The sequence below is a fragment of the Giraffa tippelskirchi genome, chromosome 1, assembly GCF_054371585.1.
Source record: "Giraffa tippelskirchi isolate mGirTip1 chromosome 1, T2T-mGirTip1v1.2.pri, whole genome shotgun sequence".
NCBI lineage: Eukaryota > Metazoa > Chordata > Mammalia > Artiodactyla > Giraffidae > Giraffa > Giraffa tippelskirchi.
Genome location: NC_137275.1, coordinates 84,949,917 through 84,963,017, shown reverse-complemented (window position 1 = coordinate 84,963,017; position 13,101 = coordinate 84,949,917).

The window sequence follows — 13,101 nt, the reverse complement described above, 5'->3', positions numbered from 1 at the left end:
AATAAAGCTCAGTTTAATATTGAAAAGTGGGGAAAGGTCATTACAAGCACCATGTAGTTTAATTTTCACTAATTATATAAGCCCTATATTTGTTTCCAGGGCTGCCATAACAAAATACTGCAAACCAGTAGTTTAAAACAACAGAAGTTTATTCTCAAAACAACAGAAATGTACTCTTATAGTTCTGGAGACTGATAGTCCAGAATCAGGGTGTTGGTCGGCTCATACTCCCTCAGAAGGCTAGTGAAGATTCCTTCCTGGCTTCTTCTAGCTGTCGGTGGATGCCAGCAATCCTTGGCGTTCCTTGGCTTGAAACTGCATCACTTTAATCTTTGTCATCACATGGACTTCTGCCCTCTGTCTTTTGTGCTTGTATTGTGTCCTTTTAAGGATACCAATGATTGGATTAGGGTTCACCATTATCCACTGTGACTTTATTTTAACTTGATTTTATCTACAAAGACTATTTTCAAATAAGTTCACATCCACAGGTACCATATATTAGGACTTGAACATACCGTTTGGGTGGATACAATCCTATTCACTCCAAGTCCATGTCTAATTTGGATTGCTGATGACAAGAAGGCGAAGATGACAACTAGAAATGACTAATTTCTGAGGTATTTAAAATTTTGTTTTTCTTTAAATAATTGTAATTTTTTTCTTATTTTACTATGTTCTGAAAATTGTTTTGGTTTATCAGAAGTACCTTATTTAAAAACTTAAGTAATATTAAAGTCACTTGTATTGGAACATAGTAAAGCTGGAGAATTTAGTTAGTACTTAAATGCATCAAAAGGAGATACGTCTGCTGAAATAATAGGATTTTCTCTCATTTTTTTTTTAATTTTTAAAAGTTTATTGAAGTTTAGTTGATTTATAAGATTTTGGGTGTATCACAAAGTGATCTGGTTATGCATACACACTATATTTATAAAATATATATTTATTCTTTTTCAGGTTCTTTTCCATTATAGGTGATTAGAAGATACTGAATATCGTTCCCTATGCTACATAGTAAGTCCTTGTTTATCTATTTTGTATGGAGTAGTGTGTATCTGTTAATCTCAAATTCCTAATGTATCTCATCCCCCACTTTGCCCTTTGGTAACTTAAGTTTGCTTTCTGTGTCTGTGTGTCTGTTTCTGTTTCATAAATAAATTCATTTGTATAACTTTTTATAGATTTCACATGTAAGTGATGTGATATTTGTCTTTATCTAATTTACTTGACTTAGTATGGTAATCTCTGAGTCCATCAGTGTTGCTACAAACGGCATTGTTTCATTCTTCCTTAACATTCCATTGTGTGTGTATATATCAGAGAAGGCAATGGCACCCCACTCCAGTACTCTTGCCTGGAAAATCCCATGGATGGAGGAGCCTGGTGGGCTGCCGTCAATGGGGTCGCACAGAGTCGGACACGACTGAAGCGACTTAGCAGCAGCAGCAGCAGTGTGTATATATACACACCCCACATTTTCTTTGTTCATTTGTCAGTGGTCATGTAGGTTGCATGTGTGTACTAACTGTTGTAAACAGTGCTGTAGCGAACACTGGAGTGCGTGTATCTTTTTGAATTAAGAGTTTTCGTCTTTTCTGGAAATATGCCCAGGAGTGTGATTGGTGAGTTCTAAGGTAACTATTTTTAGTTTTTTAAGAAACCTCCATACTGTTCTCCATAGTGAGCTGCACCAATTTACATTCCCAGCTACAGTGTAGGAGGGTTCTCTTTTCTCCACATGCTCTCCAGCGTTTATTTGTTGACTTTTTGATGATGGCCATTTTGCCTGATGTGAGGTGATAGCTTATTGTAGTTTTGATCTGCTTTTCTCTAATAATTAGCAATGTGAACATCTCTTCACGTGCCTATTGGCCGTTGTATATATTCTTTGGAGACATGTTTATTTAGACATCTGTACATTTTTGCGGAGAAGGTGATGGCACCCCACTCCAGTACTCTTGCCTGGAGAATCCCATGAACGGAGGAGCCTGGTAGGCTGCAGTCTATGGGGTTGTGAAGAGTCAGACACGACTGAGTGACTTCACTTTCACTTTTCCCTTTCATGCATTGGAGAAGGAAATGGCAACCCACTCCAATGTTCTTGCCTGGAGAATCCCAGGGACAGGGGAGCCTGGTGGGCTGCCGTCTATGGAGTCGCACAGAGTTGGACATGACTGAAGTAACTTAGCAGCAGCGACAGCAGTACATTTTTGACTGGGTGTTTTTTGTTTGATTTTGATTTGTCTTGGCCCTCTGGTGGGCTGGGCAGTGTCAACAGGTGAGTCCAGAGGCTTGGGCTCACTATTCTCTAAGCAGCCGATTTGTGATGGGTGGGGCTGTGTCCCTGCCCAGTTTGTTGTTTGACCTGAGGCATCTTAGCACTGAAGTCCATAGGCTGTTGGATGGGTCTGATGGTCTTGATGCTAATGAGCCAAGATGTTAACCATCAACAGCAACAGTGTTCACCAGGCTGGATGTTCCCCAGTGTGTCCATCACCAGTGTCTGTGCCCCCAGTGTGAGCCACAGCCACCCCTGCCTCTCCGGGAGACTGTCTGAAACCAGCAGGTTGGTCTGGCCCAGGCTCCTATCAAATTGCTGCTTTTGCTCTGGGTCCCAGTGTACTTAAGACTTTGTATCTGCCTTTTAGGAGTAAAGTCTCTGTTTCCCCCAGTCCTATGAGGCTCTTGACAGTATGCCCTGCTCGTTCTTCAAAGCCAGATGTTCAGGGAACTCACCTTCCCAGTGCCAGACCCCAGGCTGAGGAGTCTGATGTGGGGCTCAGAACTCTCACTCCTGTGTGAGAACCTCTACAGCCTAATTATTCTCCAGTTTGTGGGTCACCCACCTGGGGGGTATGGGATTTGATTATATTGTGAGTCTGCGCCTTCTGCCCCTCTTGTGGTTCCTTCTTGATGTTTTTAGTTCTGGTAGCTTTCAGTCTTTTTCATCAGTGACTGTTCTGTAGATGTGATTTTGGTGTGCTCCTAAGAAGAGGTGAGCTCAAGGTCTTTCTACTCTGCCATCTTGGCTGCTTTCTCATTTCATTTCTTTAAAAACACATGGTCTTTATAAAGCAAGCTCCTTTTTAAAGGAAAGGACATTGTTGAGACTGTTTCTCCAGAGATCAGAGTGTTTGCACTCTGGAGAATTTGAAAATACTTGGAAAAGCCAAAAGGAAGCAATTCTGAAAATTCCTTTTAGGAATACTTTATGAGGTGAATGAACAATTATGAAACCCACCAACTATAATAGGAAGGTAAAATGATGTATTATTTCACCTTATAGTTGGGAAAGGTCACTGAGATGATATAGATAGAAGGCAAGAATTGTCCATAGAGCGCCAAGAATAGTACAGACAACTGTTGTAAAAAGTGAATAAAAAGAAAAAAGAATGGCAGGAATTAGAATTAATGACAGCAGTGTTCTAGAACACTCATTGAAATTTCTTGCAGTTAGCATAGAGATGTTTATCTCTGGTTTCTTGACTTCTTGCTAGACACATACAGTAGGCACTTAAATAGGAAGGGGAGAACCAGTGACAGAATCAAGACATAATACAGTTAGTGGAAAGAGTTGGTTTAAATCTCCCTACTGCCACATGATAGTTGTGTGACTCTGGACGAGTTATTCAACCTTTTTAGGTCTCAGTTTAGTTCAGTCGCTCAAATGTGTCCGACTCTTTGCGACCCCATAAATTACAGCACACCAGGCCTCCCTGTCCATCACCAACTCCCGGAGCTTACCCAAACTTATGTCCATCGAGTCGGTGATACCATCCAGCCATCTCATCCTCTGTCGTCCGCTTCTCCTCCTGCCCCCAATCCTTTCCAGCATCAGGGTCTTTTCCAACGAGTCAACTCCTCGCATCAGGTGGGCAAAGTATTGGAATTTCAGCTTCAACATCAGTCCTTCCAACGAACACCCAGGGCTGATCTCCTTTAGGATGGACTGGTTGGATGTGCTTGCAGTCCAAAGGACTCTCAAGAGTCTTCTCCAACACCACAGTTCAAAAGCATCAATTCTTCGGCACTCAGCTTTCTTTATAGTCCAACTCTCACATCCATACTTGGCTACTGGAAAAACCATAGCCTTGACTACACGGACCTTTGTTGGCAAAGTAATGTCTCTGCTTTTTAATATGCTGTCTAGGTTGGTCATAACTTTCCTTCCAAGAAGTAAGCGTCTTTTAATTTCATGGCTGCAATCACCATCTGCAGTGATTTTGGAGCCCCGCAAAATAACGTCTGACACTGTTTCCACTGTTTCCCCATCTATTTCCCATGAAGTGATGGGACCAGCTGCCATGATCTTAGTTTTCTGAATGTTGAGCTTTAAGCCAACTTTTTCACTCTCCTCTTTCACTTTCATCAAGAGGCCTTGTAGTTCCTCTTCACTTTCTGCCGTAAGGGTGGTGTCATCTGCATATCTGAGGTTATTGATATTTCTCCCGGCAATCTTGATTTCAGCTTGTGCTTCTTCCAGCCCAGCATTTCTCATGATGTACTCTGCATATAAGTTAAATAAGCAGGGTGACAATATACAGCCTTGATGTACTCGTTTTCCTATTTGGAACCAGTCTGTTGTTCCATGTCCAGTTCTAACTTGCTTCTTGACCTGCATACAGGTTTCTCAGAGACAGGTCAGGTGGTCTGGTATTCCCATCTCTTTCAAAATTTTCCACAGTTTATTGTGATCCATACAGTCAAAGGCTTTGGCATAGTCAATAAAGCAGAAATAGATGTTTTTCTGGAACTCTCTTGCTTTTTCGATGATCCAGCGGATATTGGCAATTTGATCTCTGGTTCCTCTGCCTTTTCTAAAACCAGCTTGAACATCTGGAAGTTCATGGTTCACATATTGCTGAAGACTGGCTTGGAGAATTTTGAGCATTACTTTACTAGCATATGAGATGAGTGCAATTGTGCAGTAGTTTGAGCATTCTTTGGCATTTCCTTCTTTTGGGATTGGAATGAAAACTGACCTTTTCCAGTCCTGTGGCCACTGCTGAGTTTTCCAAATTTGCTGGCATATCGAGTGCAGCACTTTCACAGCATCATTCAGGACTTGAAATAGCTCAACTGGAATTCCATCACCTCCACTAGCTTTGTTTGTAGTGATGCTTTCTAAGGCCCACTGGACTTCACATTCCAAGATGTCTGGCTCTAGGTGAGTGATCACAGCATCGTGATTATCTGGGTCGTGAAGATCTTTTTTGTACAGTTCTCCTGTGTATTCTTGCCACCTCTTCTTAATATCTTCTGCTTCTGTTAGGTCCCTACCATTTCTGTCCTTTATCGAGCCCATCTTTGCATGAAATGTTCCCTTGGTAGCTCTAATTTTTTTGAAGAGATCTCTAGTCTTTCCTATTCTACTGTTTTCCTCTTATTTCTTTGCATTGATCGCTGAGGAAGGCTTTCTTATCTCTCCTTGCTATTCTTTGGAACTCTGCATTCAGATGGGACTATCTTTCCTTTTCTCCTTTGCTTTTTGCTTCTCTTCTTTTCACAGCTATTTGTAAGGCCTTCTCAGACAGCCATTTTGCTTTTTTGCATTTCTTTTTCTTGGGGATGGTCTTGATCTCTGTCTCCTGTACAATGTCACGAACCTCCGTCCATAGTTCATCAGGCACTCTGTCTATCAGATCTAGTCCCTTAAATCTATTTGTCACTTCCACTGTATAATTATAAGGGATTTGATTTAGGTCATACCTGAAGAGTCCTCATTTATAAAATGGGAATGTTATCCCATTTAGCCTATCCCTTAGGGTTGAGCAGTCAACTGGTTTGAAACCAAACAGCAGCTAACTTGATACTACTTTCTCATATTGACATTCCTTCATTTCTTGTCTCATTTTCTTCATTTCTCACTCTTCCTTTTTGACATTGCCTGCCCCCCAAAAGGAATAATTTATAACCGTTTGTTTTAGGCTTTGCTTTAAGGATTGTGAATTAGATAAGATTCTAAATATTCAAACTTTCTAAATTATTAGAATGAACATTTATCAAAGTATGGAAATCAGAGTTCCTTTAGGAAATATTGAACAAACAGTACTAACATAAAACAGTGACCACACAAGACAATATCTGTCTGTCCTATCACCAGATATAGTCTAAAGTTACTCAGATTAGATTTAAAAACTCAAAACCTAAACTTATGCTGTATTTAAGTAAGTTTACTCAGCAATGTTAAAATAGAAGTGTATCAGGCTAATAATAAAAAGGAAGACAGAATTCACAGTTTTAACATTGGGGGCAAGGTTCGATACTTTACAGTGAAACAAGGAAAAGAAAGACATGTTGTAGTGTGCAAGAATGTAATCCTTAGTAAACATATCATAGTTACGAATATCTGTGCACCAGGTAGTGTAGTATTCAAATTCATTGAAAGAAAACTGAGAATTATATGAAATACTAAGAAATGCAGTAGTATAAGGAGAATTTAATTCATTCTTTTCAATACATGATAGCTAAGGTGGACAAAGGATAAATTTATGGAAGATGTAAATGCTAGAATTAATAAGAGATATAATTGATATATATCCAGTTCTATAGGTGAAAAGTTTTCCAGTGCATAAGGGACATTCATAAAAGTATCTGTTAAATCACAAAGGAAAGTAATTTAAAAGTAGAAATAAAAAAAAAAAAGTAGAAATAATATAGGCAACTTCTCTAATAACAATAAAAGTAGAAAATAAACTTGTGGGACAAGAGGAAAGGCTTGAACCTAGAACCATAAAAAACAATATTAGAGATAGTTTCTTATAACTTAATTATAAAATTCTCAAGTACATTTACACATAATTTCAAAATACGTGAGTCAAAGTGAACAAAATTACAAAGACCACAGAGCTACATCATCTACCATAATAGTTAGAAAATAAGCATGAAGGGAAAAATTAGATGGGATATGTAAGATTTGAACAGCACAATTAACAAGCTTGGTTTAATGGATATACCTGTGTGTCTAACAACTTTAAAATTCACATTATTTTTAAGTCATATGAAACATTTATAAAATTCACCATATCTAACCCTCAAAACTACCCACAAGAAAATTATTGTGGATCATTTTTGCCTATCACATTATTTGATCACAATGCAATTAAATTATAAATCATTTAAAAAATACAACAAGTTTAAAAAGCATATGTTTGGGAAAATTTTTTTGAAAAGGATTATCAAAACAGCTTATGGGTTACAGAAGAAAAAAATTAGAAAATATTTAGAAGTAAATTTAATGAAACAATTGTATTAAAACTTGTAGAATGTAGTAAAACAGTTTAGAGGAAAATTTATAGCCCATTAAGTTAGAAAAAGAAGGACTAGCATTGAGCCATGCATTTAATTTAACAAGTTAAAAAAGAACAGAATAAAATTCAAAGTTGAAAGAGGGAAACAATGAAGATAAAATCAGCATTAAAAATAAAACAAACATAGTTAAGAGGCTGAAGGCAACAATTCTTTGAAAAAAATAATAGTCTTTTAAAGAAGAAAACTTTAAGGAGACAAGATAATATAGAAATGATGGAGATATTAAATTGTAAACAAATGGGAATTATAAATTACTTTGTGTCAATACATATGAAAGTTTATGTGAAATGACTTATAAAAATTAAAATCACCAAAAGATATTTAGTACCCCAAAGAATTTTATAATTCTAAGTAATTTGATTTTGTATTTTAAAATCTAGGACCAAATGTTTTATGGGCGTATCTGTGAGACATACCAAAGCAAATACTTATTTTACACAGATTCTTTGTAGAGAACTAAAAATGAGGGAACACTCATTTTATGAAGTTTGTTAACTATGCTGTTCAAGTCATACATTTTCCACTTTTGGTTTTTGTTATGATAAATACATAACATTGAATTTACCTTCTGAACTATTTTTAAGTGTATGGTTTAGTGAGATTGTATAGAAAAACCCTAGTGAGCTTTTTGGCCAACCCAGTACAGTCACATTGTTGGGAAACAGCTTTCTAGAACATATTCATCATGCAACACTGAAACTCTATACTCATTAAACATAGATTTCCCTTCCTCCTTCCCACCAGTCCTTGGTAACTATCTTTCTATTATTTTGACTACTTTAGATACTTCATATGGTAGAATCATACAATATTGTCCTTTTATGACTGGTTACTTCACTTAGCATAATGTCCTCAAGGTTCATGCAAGTTATAGTATGTGACAGAATTTCTTTCTTAGGCTGCCCAGTATTCCATTGTACTACATTTTCTTTATCATTCATCTGTTCATGAATATTTGGATTGCTTCCACCTCTTGGCTATTTTGAATAATGCTGTGATGAACATGAGTGTACATCTGTCTCTTTGAATCCTGCTTTCATTTCTTTTCCATATATGCCCACAAATGGGATTAGTGAACTGTATGTTAATTCCATTTTTCGAGGAATCTATGCTGTTTTCCATGATAGCCATACCATTTTACATTCCCATCAACAATGTGTAAGCATTCCAACTTCTCTGTATCCCACCAAAACTTATTTTCTGTTCTTCTGATAGTGGCCATCCTGATGGGTATGAAGGGATATCTCATTGTGATCATCTCTAATCATTAGTGATGTTGAACATTTTTTCACATACTTATTGGCCATTTGTAAAATCTTATTTAGAGAAATGTCTAATCAGGTCCTTTGCTTATTTTAAAATTGGTTTGTTTTCTCTCATTGAGTGATAAAATTTCCTTACATTTTCTAGATATTGATCCCTTATCAAATATATTATTTGGAAATATTTTCTCCCATCCCATAGGTTGCCTTTTCACTATGTTGTTCTTGTGCCATGGAGTTCTAAAATTTGATGGAGTCCCATTTATCTTTAATTTTATTGCCTATGTTTTATGTATCATATCCAAGAAGTCACTGCTGAATTGAATGTCCTAAAGTTTTTCCCCTGTTTTCTTCTAGGAGCTTAGTAGTTTTAGGTCTAACATTTAGGTCTTTAATTAAATGAGTTAATTTTTTATAAAGTATAAGGTAACTTTATACCTTTGCATATAGATATCTGGTTTTCCCCAACATCATTTGTTGAATGTCCTCTCCCCATTGTATAGTCTCAGCACCTTTGTGAAAATCATTTGGCCATGTATGCAAAAGTTTATTTCTGGGCCCTCTATACTTTTCTATTGGTCTGTATGCCTGTCTTTATGCCATTATTACTCAGTTTTAACTACTGTGGCTTTGTAATATGTTTTGAAATCAAAGAGTGTGAGGCTTGCTGCCTTTTTTTTTGTAAGATTGTTCTGGTTATTCGGGGTCCTTTAAAATTCCATATGAATTTTACAATTTTTCTTCTATTTCTATAAGAAGTGTCATTGAGAGTTTGATAGAAATTGCACTGAATCTGTTGATCTCTTTGAGTAGTACGGACAGTTTAACATTATTGTCTTTCAGTCAATGCATGTGGAATGTCTTTCCATTTTTTCCTTTCTTCTTTAATCTCTCCTAGCATTGTCTTTTAGCTTTCAGTGTATGTCTTTCACCGCCTTGGTTAATTTTTTTTCTAAGTATTTTATCCTTTCTAATGCTACAGGACGTGGGATTTTTTTCCCTTAATTTTCTTTTTGATTTGGGCATTATAGTGTATCAGAATGCAACTGATTTTTAAGTGTTGATTTTGAATCTTCAACTTTACTGAATTTGTTAATTCTAAAGGGGATTTTTTTGTATGTGGAATCTTTAAGGTTTTTTACATATAAGACCATATCATCTGCAAATAAATCATTTTAATTGTATTCTTCCCCTTCTTCTTTTCCAATTTGTATACCTTTTACCTCTTGTCTGGATTGCTCTGGTTAGAATTTTCCAGGACTGTGTTGAATAGAAGTAGTGAGAATGGACATCTTTGCTTTGGTCCTGATCTTCAAGGAAAAGCTGTCAGTCTTTCCCTTGTTGAATTCCCTGTTAGCTATGGGCTTTTCACATATGGCTTCTGTTATGTTGAGGTAGCTTTCCTTGAATTCCTTGCTTGTTGCATGTTTTGATCATGAAAAGGTGTTGAATTTTGTTAGATTTTTTTCTGCGTTGATTGAAATAATGGTATGATTTTTGTCCTTGATTTTGTTAATGTGCTGTATTACATTGATTCTCCAAAATACAGAAAATATAAACTGACCAGTTATCACAGAAGAAATAAAATTATCAAAGGACTACCACTCCCAAGACACCAAACCTACATGGTCTGATAGGTGAATTTTACTAAAGTGTGAAAGTATTACTCACTAAGTTGTGTCTGCTTCTTTGTGACCCCATGGGCTGTAGCCCACCAGGCTCTTCTGTCCATGGAATTCTCCAGGTAAGAATACTGTAGTGGGTTGCCATTTCCTCCTCCAGAGGATCTTCTTGACTGAGGGATCGAACCCACATCTACATTGCAGGCAGATTCTTTACCCTCTGAGCCACCAGGGAAGCCCGAATTTTACTTAAGTTTGCAAGGAAAAGGAATCTACAATGCTATTGCAACCTCTCCCTGATAGGAAAAAGAGAGAGAGAGAGCAAGCTTTAAAACGAATTTAATGAAGGAGCATAGTCTTGATACTTATTAGTACTGCCTAGTGGTTAAGCAAATAGATTCCAGCTACACTTTAAACCAGTCACTTTTGTGTCAGAGTTAGTTGTAGCTAGAAATACAATTCCTGCTTAATAATTTCTCAGCCTCCTTTCAGCTAGACTAAGTCTCAACCATTGAAGGTGACTAGAAATGACAATTCCCACTTCAAGACCAAGACTTGAAGCAGATGTCCCCTCCCTGTGGAAGCAGAATAATGTTCCCCCAAAGATCCTAATTCCTAGAACCTATGGTGTTACATGGTAAAGGGGAATTAAATTGCTAATCATTTGACCTTAAGATTATCTTGGATAACCTGGATAGCAGACAGGCTCTGTGTAATCATAGGATCCTTAACAGTGGAAAAGGGAGGGGCTGAAGAGTCAGTATCAGTGATGTGTTACTAGAAAGACTCAACCAGCCCCTGCTGGCTTCAAAGACAGAGGGAGTCATGAGCCAAAGAGTGTGGGTACCCCCTAGAGGTTGGAAAAAGCAAGGAAACAGATTCCCCCCTAAAGCCTCCAAAAGAAGTGAAGCCCTGCCAACACCTTGGTTTTAGTCCAAGGAGATTTATTTTGGACCTCAACCCAGGAATTTTAAGAATTTAAATATGTGTTGGCTTAAGCCAGTTAAATTTGTGGTAATTTGTTATAGCAGCTATTGGAAGTTAATACTTTCTTCCATTTTTACTTTTTCCTCTCCTGCCAGGAAGGTGAAGTTACCAGTGAAACGTTGATGATGGTAGGGCCACAGGATGGAAGGATCAAGGGCCTGTGAATCACCAAGTCAAGTGAAGTCATCTGCTGGTTGAAAACACACATGTCAGACACTTATGTGCAAAAAAACCTCTGTTGTATTTGAATGATGACATTTGTTACAACTGTTCTGTCTCATCCCAGTAAGTACAACTCTCAGAGCCTTAGTTTTCTTTAAAAAAAAAAAAAAAAAGTGAGGATATCAATAATAGCTACCTCAAATAGTTACTGTGAAAATTAAATAAGTTACTATAACTAAAGTGTTTAGAATGATTCCTGACACACAGTAAGTGTGGTATGGCTTAGTATTAAGATTGTGTGCATGCACGCATACACACACAAAATTTGTAAGAATATTTTTTGTTTTAAATATCACTGCAAACATTCTGAACAAAAGATTGGCTAATTGGTAGGTAGAATTCAGCAATACACTGAAAGAAGAATATAGCATGGCCCTCAGTTCAGTTGCTCATGTCTGACTCTTTGTGACCCCATGGACTGCAGCACACCAGGCCTCCCTGTCCATCACCAGCTCCTGGAATTTATCCAAACCCATGTCCATTGAGTCAGTGAGTCCATCCAACCATCTCATCCTCTGTTGTCCCCTTTTCCTCCTGCCCTCAATCTTTCCCAGCATCACAGTCTTTTCAAATGCCTCTGCTCTTTGCATCAAGTGGCCAAAGTATTGGAGTTTCAGCTTCATCAGTCCTTCCAGTGAACACCCAGGACTGATCTCCTTTAGGATGGACGGGTTGGATCTCCTTGCAGTCCAAGGGACCCTCAAGAGTCTTCTCCAACACCACAGTTCAAAAGCATCAATTCTTTGGCACTCCGCTTTCTTTATAGTCCAACTCTCACATCCATATGTGACTACTGGAAAAACCATAGCCTTGACTACACGGACCTTTGTTGGCAAAGTAATGTCTCTGCTTTTTAATATGCTGTCTAGGTTGGTCATAACTATCCTTTCAAGGAGTTAAGCATCTTTTAATTTTATGGCTGCAGTCACCATCTGCAGTGATTTTGGAGCCCCAAAAAATAAAGTCAGCCACTCTTTCCACTGTTTCCCCATCTATTTCCCATGAAGTGATGGGACCACATGCCATGATCTTAGTTTTCTGAATGTTGAGCTTTAAGCCAACTTGTTCACTCTCTTCTCTCACTTTCATCAAGAGGCTTTTTAATTCCTCTTCACTTTCTGCCGTAAGGGTGGTGTCATCTGCATATCTGAGGTTATTGATATTTCTCCCGGCAATCTTGATTCCAGCTTGTGCTTCTTCCAGCCTAGCGTTTCTCATGATATACTCTGCATATAAGTTAAATAAGCAGGGTGACAATATACAGCCTTGATGTACTCGTTTTCTATTTTTTTTTTTTTTTTTTTTTACTCGTTTTCCTATTTGGAACCAGTCTGTTGTTCCATGTCCAGTTCTAACTGTTGCTTCTTGACCTGCATATAGATTTCTCAAGAGGCAGGTCAGCATGGCCCTAGAGTGGTTTATTTTAAAAATACCAAAAGTTCAATATTAGGAAACATGTTAATATCATTCACAATTAGCAGTGAATAGAAAGGAGCTAGCAGCAGTAGTTCCTTTCTGACTCATAAGTTGGTCTACAGAAAAATGCTCACCTCCTCACAAAAAGAAAAATTATTCCTAATTTATGACATTTGTTACAACTGTTTAACAAATGGTTTTTTCAATCAGTTCAGTTCAGTCGCTCAGTTGTGTCCGACTCTTTGTGACCCTATGAATCGCAGCACTCCAGGCCTCCC